The following is a 13,043-nucleotide window of genomic DNA, read 5'->3' as shown; positions in this document are numbered from 1 at the left end:
TTCTAATAGAATGGCTGAAATCTCACAGAATTTCATTATCTTGGCTGCATACGGGACTGCGAAGTACCTGCGTGGGAATTGCCTGGGAAGTACTGCCGCTAAGGGTCTCCTACTGGCGTTCTGCGTGGACCTCTCCGGGCATTCCCGCGACTCACCCGGAAAAAGTTTTGGTCATGCTCAAAACTTGGTTGCGGTTAAATCGGACTTGCGTGAGCACCTCCTTGCAACTACGCGCTAGATACTGTCAGGTGCGGAGCAACTGCAGAGAGCTCCTTGGAATAAATTTGTTTCCCCGCAAGTCAAGCCGCAGAAGTTCCCCCGTATGGTATGACAAGGCATGAATGAAAATTGCAAACATTCTTGTTCGCCCGCTGAAAATCTTCTACGTGCTGGAAACTACCTCCTCGCCACAAGCCCGCGTTATGGTGTGACATAGTCTGGCTTCCAGACCCTCTGCCCATACTATTTCGCTATCCATGATATTAACGCCCTCAACGTCGAAAACTAGTATAGTTTAAGTTGATTTTCTCGCGGCTTCCAGACCCTCTGCCCATACTATTTCGCTATCCATGATATTAACGCCCTCAACGTCGAAAACTAGTATAGTTTAAGTTGATTTTCTCGCGCAGAGGGTCTGGAAGCATTCGTCTTGGAGTTAATGGATTCCGCCCGATTTTGGGCGGAATCCATAAATCTGTCAGCGCTCCCGTCCTCTGAAGCGCGAAATTCGAATTATCCTGCTCAGCGTGTTATCAGAGCCGGGTGGTGGGAGGACTCTCCCTACTACCTGTGTGTTGGCATTGCGGCGTGTGTGTACCAATGGTGTGGATGCTGTATACTGTAGTATGCAGGATGAGGGTGATGGTATACATTCAGGGAGGCGTATATTCTACCTCTCTGTACACGAACATACGGACTTTTCTAAGATCTAAAGTAAGGTCGGATGGAAGAATCGGCAATCGTAGACAGTGTGTACTCCATGATGTGTATTCCTAAAAGTTTTCGATGTTTTTGATTGTTACTCACGTTTTTTCCTGTTTACTACTATAGATGCGCACAATGGTCAAGTGAACTATGTTTCCAATAAAATTAAAGCAGACCATTTTGTGTCATTGTGTCTATCGACGAAATCAAAAATCACATATCCTTGTTACTTATGTTGTAAGCTCAATGAGGAATAGGTGTCCAAGGAAGATTTTTTTTTGTTTGTTTCTTAATTTGTGCTGGGTTGTTTTTTTTTTCAACTAATGTAGGGCCTATAGTGCAATACAATCAGTAAGGTTAACAATTGCGAACCACATTTCCCTTCCTTCCTTTACAAAGTATCTCAATTACCATCTGAGTCGTTTTTTCGTTTCCACTATGTTGTCTAATGGATTTCTTTTGTAGGCTCGACTTGGGGAAAACCAGCAACATTTTTTTTTTAACCTTTTTTTTTAGTAGGCCTTATGAGTATGAATGTAAAAACCGGTCTAATTTGACTACTAGTAGGCCTATACTGAATCCTACAAATAAAGCAAAATTCACGGATCTTTGACTAATGAAAAAATACAAAATGGATGCATATTTTGATAGAAACTGGCAATTTCAGATACACATTTTTTTTCTATATGTGATATTGAGTTCACTTCAATGATTTAATCTTAAAGGGTGTGTACAGTTCTGGTCGTGGTGAGGATATAGCTTTTAACGTTTTGCGAGATATTCAGAAACCTTCGCTAAGTTCTAAGGGGTATCAAAAGTTTATTCGATGAAAATCGGTTTTGAAATGACCGAGATAACCAAAAACAAGGTGAAACAAAGAGATCCTAATAAAGTTGTGGCATGTCGCCTTTTTAGCACTTTTTTTTTGGATATCTCAGCCATTTGAAAACCAATTTTCATCAAATAAACATTGAATCCTTCTTAAAATTACATGCTCTTTCATATTTCATAACAGGCTTTTCATTATCTCACTTAGGAATGTTCAAAAGATGAATGCCCACCTCAACCAGTACTGTACAGTCCCTTTATAGGTGCTATAGACGTGGAATGCAATCATCAGCTCAATGTAAATGAACATTATCTGAGGTCCCAAATCTTTCCGACATTCATCAATGTGCGAATTGGTGCTCAAATATCCAAATGAACAGCATCAACAGTGAAGTACTTTAATTTGCTGCTTTTTTTGGGGGGGGGAGGGGGGATGGTTTGGGTTTTTCAGAGAGAAACAAGTTAACAATTCATGTAGACATTATTGTTGTTCTTGTTGTTTCAAAGAACGAAAGAAGAGAGAGAGAGAAAATGGGGCCCTATACAAATAATTTCCCCCAGACAGCACTTAACAAAAAACAAACATTATAAATCTTAGAGAGATATAATTATTGTTCTCATGATATCAATGATCATTTTCGACGAACAATGAAAACTCTAAAGAGGTTTCCCAAATCAGGTATCCGGAATTGTGAGTTTCAAAATCAGGCATCTTTGTGGATGAAAAAATTGAGGCCCTCTAAAAAAGCAAAACAACAACAACAACAACAACAAAACCCTGCAAGTATAATAGACTTGATTGTGGCGATATTGATTGATGCACAACGCCTTCCGCTGTATTTGTTCGTATAATGTTAAACTCATACTTAAGAGTCAGAACGATGAGATACATTACAAAAACACACACAATTTCTCCATCTGAAAAGCATAGTGCTTCCACATGCTCTGTAAAATATGTTGATGACAAGCTATTATTATTGCATAAGGCAGGCTAATATTCGGAGAAGAGCTATGATTCAATATGACCTGTGCACGGGAAAAATAAAAAAACAAATTATTCAAGCTAAAAGTATTTGAATTGGACATATTATATTCTTTAAATTTCTGTCAATGCTTTCATACGTATAATTCTCATTGTTATAATTCGTTACGTTCAGAACAAAGTTCGCTAATGCGAATGATTAAGTTCATTATTCCGAAAGTTTGTCAGTGCTAAAATGTAATAAGTTTCGTGAATCAAAAAGTTATGATTAATCCCAAAATGAATGCAGAGTCGTAATTCTTCAGAAGGTTTGTTGATCAGATCATGTTTTTCGGAATGACGAACATTATTCAATATCATCAGATGATATTGAATAATGTTTCTTATTCCGAAAAACTTAATTGGGTTCTTTATTCCAAAGTTTCGTTTGTCCCAAAATGAATGAAGGGTCGTTATTCCAAAGGCGCGTCAATCTGGTGATGAAATAGGATTCGTAATTCCGAAAATAAAATATGTTTTATTTTTCAGCGAAATGCGGTGTTGTTATTGTTAAGATACTTTATAGAATATTACGCAATGAAATTTAAGGGAAGAGCGCTGGAATACAATTGGAATTTTGGATTGCATTATTGATAGAAAACGAATATTTCCTCTTCTTCCTCCGTATCCCACCTTTCCCATATACTCTATAGCCAACATCGTCATCGAGATGAACCATTCTTTGCCACATTCACCATTCAATTATCGGAATCAGGAATGTAACAACATCAATATTTACAAAAGGTCACACAAGTGCTCGGTTTTCCCACTTCCCTGGTTATACCACCTATATGGCCTACATGCTTACATCCTATAAGGTCCAAGGAGCATATCAACTAAAGACATGCATATGGTGAAATGGAGAAGTTTGTCGTCGAGGGATTAAAAAGCAAAAATTACAGGATGGAGACCAAAATTAATAATTGGTTGTGGTGTGCCATATAGTACCGAACTTATTTCTGTTCTCTACTTATCTACACTCAATTTTCATTTTGCATTGAATGAGGTAATAAAAGCAGCCAACTTGCGTTGCTTCTTATATATAGAAATAAAAAAAAAATTAATAGTCTTACGATGGGGTGATAATTGTCTCTAAACATATCATTTGCCATAAACTTGGCACCTGTTTCTGTTATAGAAAGTTTATTATGATTACCTAATATGGACGGGTCTCTGAGCATATGAAAAACAATGAAAAAAAAGTACATGAGCATCTTTTGAGAATTTGAATTGAGGCAAAATATTCCACAAAACCGATACTTTCCTATATACAAGTGATAAATCTGCAATAAGCCGAAAAAATATATGAGTTACATGGACAAATCTATATCAAATGCTAGAGCTTGTCATATCTTAATTATGTGAATACAAAAACTGTAAGTCAGAGTCTATTATTGTTTGTAACGTTTGGCCGTTAATTTTGTTGCATGATGACCTTGGGAAATGAAGTCTTTCAGCTGAAAATATCCAAAACCAAGCTGCAATGATAATTCATTATGATTGCACTGTATACGTCCACTTGATATGCCAGCGATGAACCATGTTAATTGCGACTTAAACTAAATAATTAGTATTCTTTCTTGCATGTATACCCATGGATGTTCTTAGCAAAACAAAGCTTTTTAAGGGGGGGGGGGGGGCATAATTGCCCCGAAGCGCATCATGCTTCAAACAATGGCCTTCTGTCAAAGAAATATTTTTTTTTAATTATTTGTTTCATTATACATAACCACTTCAGACAAGGTTTTTATCATCACGTGACTTTATGAAAAATAAATTGGAAATGAATAGATGTGGCTCTTATCGCGCGTTCTTTTAAAAACTGGTCCCCCTATCAAAGATGCTATAATTGCTAAATGAATGGATGTTGGAGCATATAGTGGTAAGAAGTGACCTTGTACTGCTATCAAGCGGGCTATTTCAAGGGATAGAAGATGGTGTATGAAGACATCTTATGTTGAGAGGCCACAATACCCCAGCTCACCTACTCTCTAAAAAAAATCGAGTGAAAATATTCACTCTTAAAAGAGTGAATACAAAAAAGAGTGAATTTCGAGTGAAATTGGAGTGAATTTTGAGTGAAAATGTTCATTTTCACTCATTTTGGAGAGACGTCTGGGATCACTCCAAAATCTTCGAGTGATCCCTGACGTCACTCCAAAATGAGTGAAAATGAGCATTTTCACTCAAAATTCACTTCGAGTGATCCCTGACGTCACTCCAAAATGAGTGAAAATGAGCATTTTCACTGAAAATCCACTCCAATTTCACTCGAAATTCACTCTTTTTTGTATTCACTCTTTTTAGAGTGAAAATTTTCACTCGAATTTTTTTAGAGAGTATAGGTCATGCAAGTGTACTTCATTTTTCTTGTGTGGGTTCATACATATCCCGATGTTATTATCTTGGTGATTATCATATGTGTGAGATGAAGAAATACTAGTAAACAATATCGTAATATTTTTAAGTTTAGTCAGTTGCCGCAATGTTTCCACGAGAGGGACACGATATTATGAAGACAAGAACTGATCGGAAGAGCACGTTGCTAATCATCTGTTTCTTTTTTATTCACTAGCTGCTATTAAGTTATAGAAAGAAGGGTCTCAACTGAACGTATTCATCAGCAAACACGAACATAGAAAATACATGAAGAGTTTGTTTGCAAAAACCGATAAGTCCATATTTGCCAAATGGAGATATTTGCGATTGAAGGTCAAGAAAAATAAAGAGAATAATAAGAAAATTGTTGCTTCTTTTGACCATAGCTTCAAAAATATACCTTTATATGTAGTGACCAATATATCATTTAAAAGGTATTAATTTGTACTTTATGACAGAGATCGTACTTCAAAATCTTCAAAAATGGACTTATCGGTTTTTGCAAACAAACCCTTCACATGTACATAGAATAATGCATTATATATCACATGGGCCGCCCACCCACAACTCATCTCCACAAACAAAGTTTTTACAAAAAATTTTGCACAATACTCCGCTGCACTTTCTTTTTTCGACTTCATTTTTCGCTCTTTGGATGCCATGTGTCTTGGGCATGGTGTATAGCTCCGTGCATAGTGTGGATATAGTGACTAAATAGGCCCTATCAGAAACAGGATTATCGCACCAGAAAACCTTTCCATGCAGTAAACAGTGCATGGAAATACTCCACGGATAGTGGATGCATGCATGTAATGTATATGGAGAGTGTCCTTGGGACCTCTGGGTAAGGATGCAGGGGTCACTAACGTGACCTCTTCCTTATTACGTAATGACAGAATGATCGCCCTCGCTCACTGGGGGTAAATTTAGGCTCCTCCCACTTGAAGCGAATGTGCCCAGACCCTTTGCCTTCGGCAAAGGCGGCGACTTCGTCGCGGGGCGGTGACTTCGTCGCCGCGGAGTCCAGTTGGCAAAGGGTCTGGAAACCAGACTAGGTGTGACACGGCCTTTAGAGGGAACATTGACCCGCGAGCAGATGTTACGTAACGGAGCGACGCGATATGGTCAGAGCGAACCGTCACAGATGTTCTTTTTCCAGTCGCTATGAGAATAATTCACCGAGAGGGAGAGAGAGAAACACATGTACACACACGCGAGCGTACACACACGGAGGGTCAATCGCATCGAGTTGGAGGACGGATCGTTGTGTGTAGCTATTTTTAGCACTCCTCTCTCTCTCTCTCCCCCTCTCTCCCCCTCTCTCCTCCATCGTCTGTTGCTGCGTACCCGTGATCAGTGATGATGATGCTGATGAAGCAAAATCCCCAATCACTTACTAGTACAGGTACCTTTCGCGACCCCCATGGCAGAAAAAACAAAACAGCAAGTGAATTGACCATGCATATCGACATTGTGTTGTTGGAAGGCGGAGCATGGTCGTGCAGACCTATGTTTTGATCGAAGTCAGAGCTCTATAGGAAGAGACATGCAAGTTTGAAGAACAACAAAAACCTTTACAAGACAAGACTAATAGTGAGAGGTAATTATCATCTATCAACTTTATTTCAATTTCAACTATTTTAGTTAACAACATAATCTCTGTGATTGTGACGTGTTGATCAAACATTTCTAGAGACAAAGTGAGGGTGGATGTCGCAATATAGTTCCCTGGTTCTTTACCGTGATATGTACGTGTGATGTTGCGATGATCTAGATGAGGTAGCCTTGTGGTTGCATGAGGCTTGTAACTTTTAACCCAGTGAGCATGATCATAAGAGAGCAAGAAAGTATGAGGACACTGCATGGTCATGTAGCAAAAAGAAATTAGCGGTTTCTCGACCACCAGAACCCCCGGAGCTCCGGCGGTCCGCAGTTGACGTTCGACGGCTGTGCGAGAGCTCCAGCGATAACACTGTCATGCAACCGATTAGAACACCTACGGTGGCGGTGCCTTCCGTCTCTTCCTCTTTTCATTCGGACATTCCACAGAAATACGGGCAAACCAGGAGTTTAGGGGACCGGACTATCTAAGTACAATACCAGTTCTCACCAACTCTTGATCATTTGACGAAATAATAAATGAATTGTTTATAGAAATATCGGCAAAAACATGACAGGCTACCACAATTCCCACAGACGTTGAAGCTCAGCGGTAACTGCGCTCACGTACGCACGGTACATGGGTACGTGCGTGCACTGTGTTAACGCGATTCGTGCATAGCGCATTGCAGACACACACACAGTCCGTCCCGGTGTTTCGTTGAATAATCGCTGCAAAATAAGAACGCCTTGAAAGAAACTGTGACACGAAGATTCAAAAAATACACTCCGGATTCGCGTTTTCATCCTTCAATTACAAATTTGCCTCATTATACGTGAATATTGATTTTTGGAGAAGATAAAGTTTATTTATTCATCTTTCATTGGGTGAAATTTCAATATGAACATTAAATGAGGATTTTTTGTGGTGAATTTGTAAAGACATGCATGTCAAAACAATGCTGTGATAGCCATTGACTTTGTACGCGTCGAGCTTCGGCCAGAGACCGCGGAAAGGTCATGAATAATTCAGTAAGTCCAACTTTCCCAATTATTCGCGAATATCTCCATTCCCTAAAAATCGGCTGTCTCCCTGACTGACAAGTGCGCAAATTGCAAACATTCTTGTTCGCCCGCGAAAAATCTTCTACGTGCTGGAAACTACCTCCTCGCCACAAGCCCGCGTAGCTTGTCCGGAAAGGTGTGAAACGGTCTGAAGAAATTCAAAGTTCACGTACGTACCATTTCCTTTAGACATGTGTGGCTTCTTTCTGATGTCTGCTGTTCCATCCGCTATCCATGAGAATGCAATCATATTAATTAGAATCCTTTGTTTATGCCTGAATTCAAAAAGTTTTTTGAAAGATTTGGATCCCTACAGACTTTCTGTGGATACCAGCAACTCCCGGTGATAAAGAGTAAAAGACCATGAAGGGAAGGAATGCCATGTTAGGAACTGAAAGTATTTGATATTCATAATTATTAGCTTTTCCTGCTGTTACTTGATTCTCACATGATGCTCAAAATAATCAATAGTATTGTCGAAGATCTATTATTGTTTCGTGACATGCCAGAAAGAAAACTAAAAGCTACGTGACGTGTTTTCGTTGGGGGAGAGGCACAAATGCATAAAATAGATACAGTATTATTAATACTTTCCATTTTGACTATACGTGAATGTATACGTATTTAACTCTCTTTGATACAATCAGTTAGGTGGCTCCCTGATACAATTAGCATAACGGTATGTAAGTTATTCTTTTATGACAGGGGATAGTGGAATGGATTCCGTGTTCGAAACCGAGAACTTTTGGCGTAAATATCATTAGCCTACCCTAGTGATAATACGGAAACCCACTCGTGCCACGCAGGATAAAACTTTCAGTGGAGCTAACTGGCGGCCGCCACTTAAATATCTGGCGGTCGCCACATAATTATCTGGCGGCCGCCACTTAATTATCTGGCGGCCGCCACATAATTAGCGATATCGATATCGCTAACCGATAATCAAGTGGCGGCCGCCAGATAATTATCTGGCGGCCGCCACTAATAATCATCGTTTAGCGATATCGATAATATCGATATCGATAATTGTGTGGCGGCCGCCACTTGATTATCGTTTAGCGATATCGATATCGATAATTATCTGATGGCCGCCAGATAATTAAGTGGCGGCCGCCAGTTAGCTCCACTGAAAGTTTTATCCTGCGTGGCTCGAATGGGCTTCCGTATGATAATTATCCGTTTACAAGAATCTCTGATTACAACAGACTCTGAAATCTATCTATCACTTATGACAAAGCGAATACTACGTTATTGATATCATCCAGATAACGATGGTATATGAAAGAAGAGAGGAAACTATAAATAATATCAATTGAAATATAGTTTGAGAACTGAATAGTATCCTCAAGTGGCTTCTGACTTTCCCCATCTATTCTGTTCCTTGAAAGCCTTGGGAAATAATGAGAAGTTACGTTCACTGCTTGAACCACGCGTGCACACGGGAGTGGTCAAGAAGATGCGCAGTCATGAGACTTTTCTTCTAAACATTGGACGGAAGAATCATCAGGAGTATTTTTTGACCATTATTTTGAAACAGCGCATTAAGGAGCTTACACTTAATATCGCGTGTTAATGCAGACTTACGTATACGTCTTCTTGGAATCAGACTTAGTAGGCAGTACTATGGAACGCCATAAGGGAAACAATACAAAATTTATTTCACTCCAGCCAATATTCATTTCACTTTTAACAATACATTTCACTCACCAACATTTATTTTACTTTTTACAAATATACATTTCACTTTAAGATAAAAATTCATTTCACTTTTCACAAAAATACATTTCACTTTTAGATAAAAATTCATTTCACTCTTCACAAAATGTATTTCACTTTGTAACCAAAAACATTTGACTTTTCACAAAAATTCATTTCACTCTTCAAGAAAGAACAAAATCATTAAATTTTCCCGTAAAAAAAAAAATCATTTCACTTTGGCGTACCATATCACTCTGACGAAACCATTTCACTGCGCTAAAACCATTTCACTCTGATAAAACCATTTCACTCTGATCAAAAAAAGATACGTCCCCCCTCCCCCCCCCCCCCCCCCCCCCCCCCGCTAGCGAGCAGGGTCCTCTTGAACAACAGAAAAGTGAAAACTTCTTCCCGGGCAAAGCTCCAAATACGAGAGAAGAATGATTTTTAAAGAAAAAAAAAAAACAACAACAACAACAAAAAAAGCCAGCATGACCCAAACTCAACTAACGTCTCTTGCGCTTCTCCATAACATATTCACTACCACAAAGTGATCAACCTGGAAGAGGTGGTTGATATCTCAGCAACACAAATCGAAGAAGGATGATGCTGAACTTGGTATAGATGATATAGGTATAAGAACAAGGGCGCCGGAAGCGGGGGAGGGGGAGGGGTTGCCGTGGCTCGCTCGCTCTGCCCGTACATAGTAAAATGAACAGGCTTCATAAGTTATATGATGATAGTCCTTCGCAGTGATGTTTGTTTTTATATGAAAACTGTTCATTTTACTATATTTATGTAGTGGCAGAGCGAGCGAGCCACTTTCACTTTGCCATTCTTCTGAAATGTATTCATTAAAAGCTTAAACGTGATCGCATTGTTCGAGAAATAAAAAGTATTCTTATATTGCTAAAAAGCATTGAAGAAAGGGAAAATGTAAGGTTTACTAGATGTTTCAGGGGGCACTCTCGAGGATGCGAGGCTACCATCTATACACTAAATTTACTCATAAGCAAATATGTATACGTATAATGTATATTGATAATGAATTATGAATTTCGCCCCGTTAGGGGCGAAAATTTTGCCTTTTCAGTTAAGAAATTGACATCTTTTAGACAAGAAAAGTGCCTTTATTGTTCATATAGACATATGGTCTTTAAATAATTGATCAATTATTTGTTACAGGGAGCACTGGGGGGGGGGGGGGGGGAGCAAAACCGTTTTGCCCCCCCCCCCCCAAATCTTATTTTATTCTATTTATTTATTCATTTTTTTTTTGGGGGGGGGGCAGGTGCCACCCCTGCAACCCCTCCCCCTCCCCCGCTTCCGACGGCTTTGTTCTTATACCTAGTTCAGCATCATCCTTCTTCGATTTGTGTTGCTGAATATATCAACCACCTCTTCCAGGTTGATCACTTTGTGGTAGTGAATATGGAGAAACGTAAGAGACGTTAGTTGAGTTTGGGTCATGCTGGCTTTTTGTTTGTTTGTTTGTTTGTTTTATTTTGGTTGTTGTTGTTGTTTTATCTTTAAAAATCATTCTTCTGTCGTATTTGGAGCTTTGCCCGGGAAGAAGTTTTCACTTTTCTTTTTTGTTCAAGCGGACCCTGTTCGCTAGCGGCCGGGGGGGGGGGGGGGGTTCGTTCGAACCCCCTGAACCCCCCACCCTCCCCCCCCCCCCCAGTTACGGGCCTGAAACGTATCCATACCGTACGGTCCCCACCTTTGAAAATGAGTATTGCGATAAATCAAACCCTCTATTCCAGTCCAAGATGCATGCATTATTCAGCAAGTCAGGCGTAGATTCAATTCTCGATGTAGTATGCATGTAACGGCACCGAGCGTGCATGTGAGTGAGGCCGAGGCGAGGGCCGTCGACTACTAGCTCGCCTCGCGTCGCTGCCGCGCCGGTGTAGCGCGCTAAATCTAGGTCCTGCATAGCCAGCTGGCAGGCCGGCCACTCACCTCAGCTCAGTGCTAACAAAGTGCCATGGCACTGTGACTCGTCTCAGATTGGCGTCACCTTTTGGCCGGGAAAAAAAGAGGAACGTATGTTGCGACACGGATTGTCGCCCCTACACGGATTGTCGCCTCCTGCTCGGGGCGACAATCCGTGACGGGCGTTGCCGGCACGGATTGTCGCCCCCTACACGGATTGTCGCCTGGCGACAATCCGTGTAGAGGGCTGGCGGCACGGATTGTCGCCCGCCCTCGAAGCACATTTTGCTGGGTAATATCGTTCTGGACATAATCATTGAAATACTAACACATAACTTACATGACTACATCCATGCAAACATGCCATGTAAAAAGTCATGGTGAGGTTTCAAGGAAGTGTGTATGTGCGCGTGCACATGATAATTTAGTGTCCGTTTGTGCGTGTGTGCGTGTGTGTGTGTGTGTGTGTGATGGAAGAATGTGTTTATTATGTCAGTTTTTTGCGTATGTGTTTTTTAGCTGCGCGTGGGGAGGGATAACTAGTAAGCTGTTGCTGGCATAAACGTTGATAATGATTTTATCAGCAGCTTTGAATTTGATGAGTTTGTTTGGCAGATTTGTATAATTATGAAGTCGGAGTGGAGCTTGCGTGCGGGCAGATGCTGCTTTTCTGCATACGGTCCATTATGTCTTATTTATCAACATTGGGAAATCGTTTCATCAGGAAGGAATGTGGTATCGGTTCGGGTGTGCGTCGGTATTTGGGAAGGGGGTTACATTTCGTTATTGCAAAAGTTTGTTACTCTGAAGGCTCATTCTTCCGAAGGCTCATTATTCCGAAGGTTCGTTATTCCGAATTTCATTTTTGGATCGACGAACCTCTAGGTATAGGGAATTGTGTGTTTCGGATATTAAAATGAAGCCTCGGAAAAAACGAAACTTCGGAATAACGGAACCTTCTTGTGTGTGTGTGTGTGTGTGTGTGTGTGTGTGTGTGTATTTGGGTTGGTGAATGTGGGTGTGGGATGATTTAGGTTTTGTTTAATCAGGGGTTGGTGGGTTGGGGATTGGATTTGAAGAAGGATAGTTATAAATGGTATGACAGATGTTGGTAGGATTTAATATTTAGGATAGATGTAGGCCCTAGATTTGTTTCGGATGGGGAGGGGAGGGGGTGGTCGGGTTTTTTATGACTGATTTCATTCTAGATTCGTGTAATGTATTTGTGTTTTTTTTTATGTATATGCCCTTGTAAGTAAGAAGGTGTTACATGATCCAAACCAATGTATTCAAGGAATATAGGTTTGGTAGGGCCCTACATGTCAAAACTTTCTCGTGAAGAAATTGTTAGTAGGGTTGGTCTATAATCGAGTTATCTATGTTGAAGTGAGATTATTTGTGGTATAAATTGACAAATGGATTTGTTTCTGTTTCGAATTGCCATTTGTAACTTTTTTTTCATGTTACACCCAGAATGAGTCGATTTATGAATGATTTGAATGAAATCAATGAATATCAAGGAAAAAAGTGTTGAGTTGGTTTATTTGCATTATGAGGATTTGTTTGAGTGTTTGTTGGCGTTTGTTTGTAT

This window comes from Diadema setosum, chromosome 4 (assembly GCF_964275005.1).
Source record: "Diadema setosum chromosome 4, eeDiaSeto1, whole genome shotgun sequence".
NCBI lineage: Eukaryota > Metazoa > Echinodermata > Echinoidea > Diadematoida > Diadematidae > Diadema > Diadema setosum.
Note: the sequence above shows the minus strand (reverse complement) of the source record.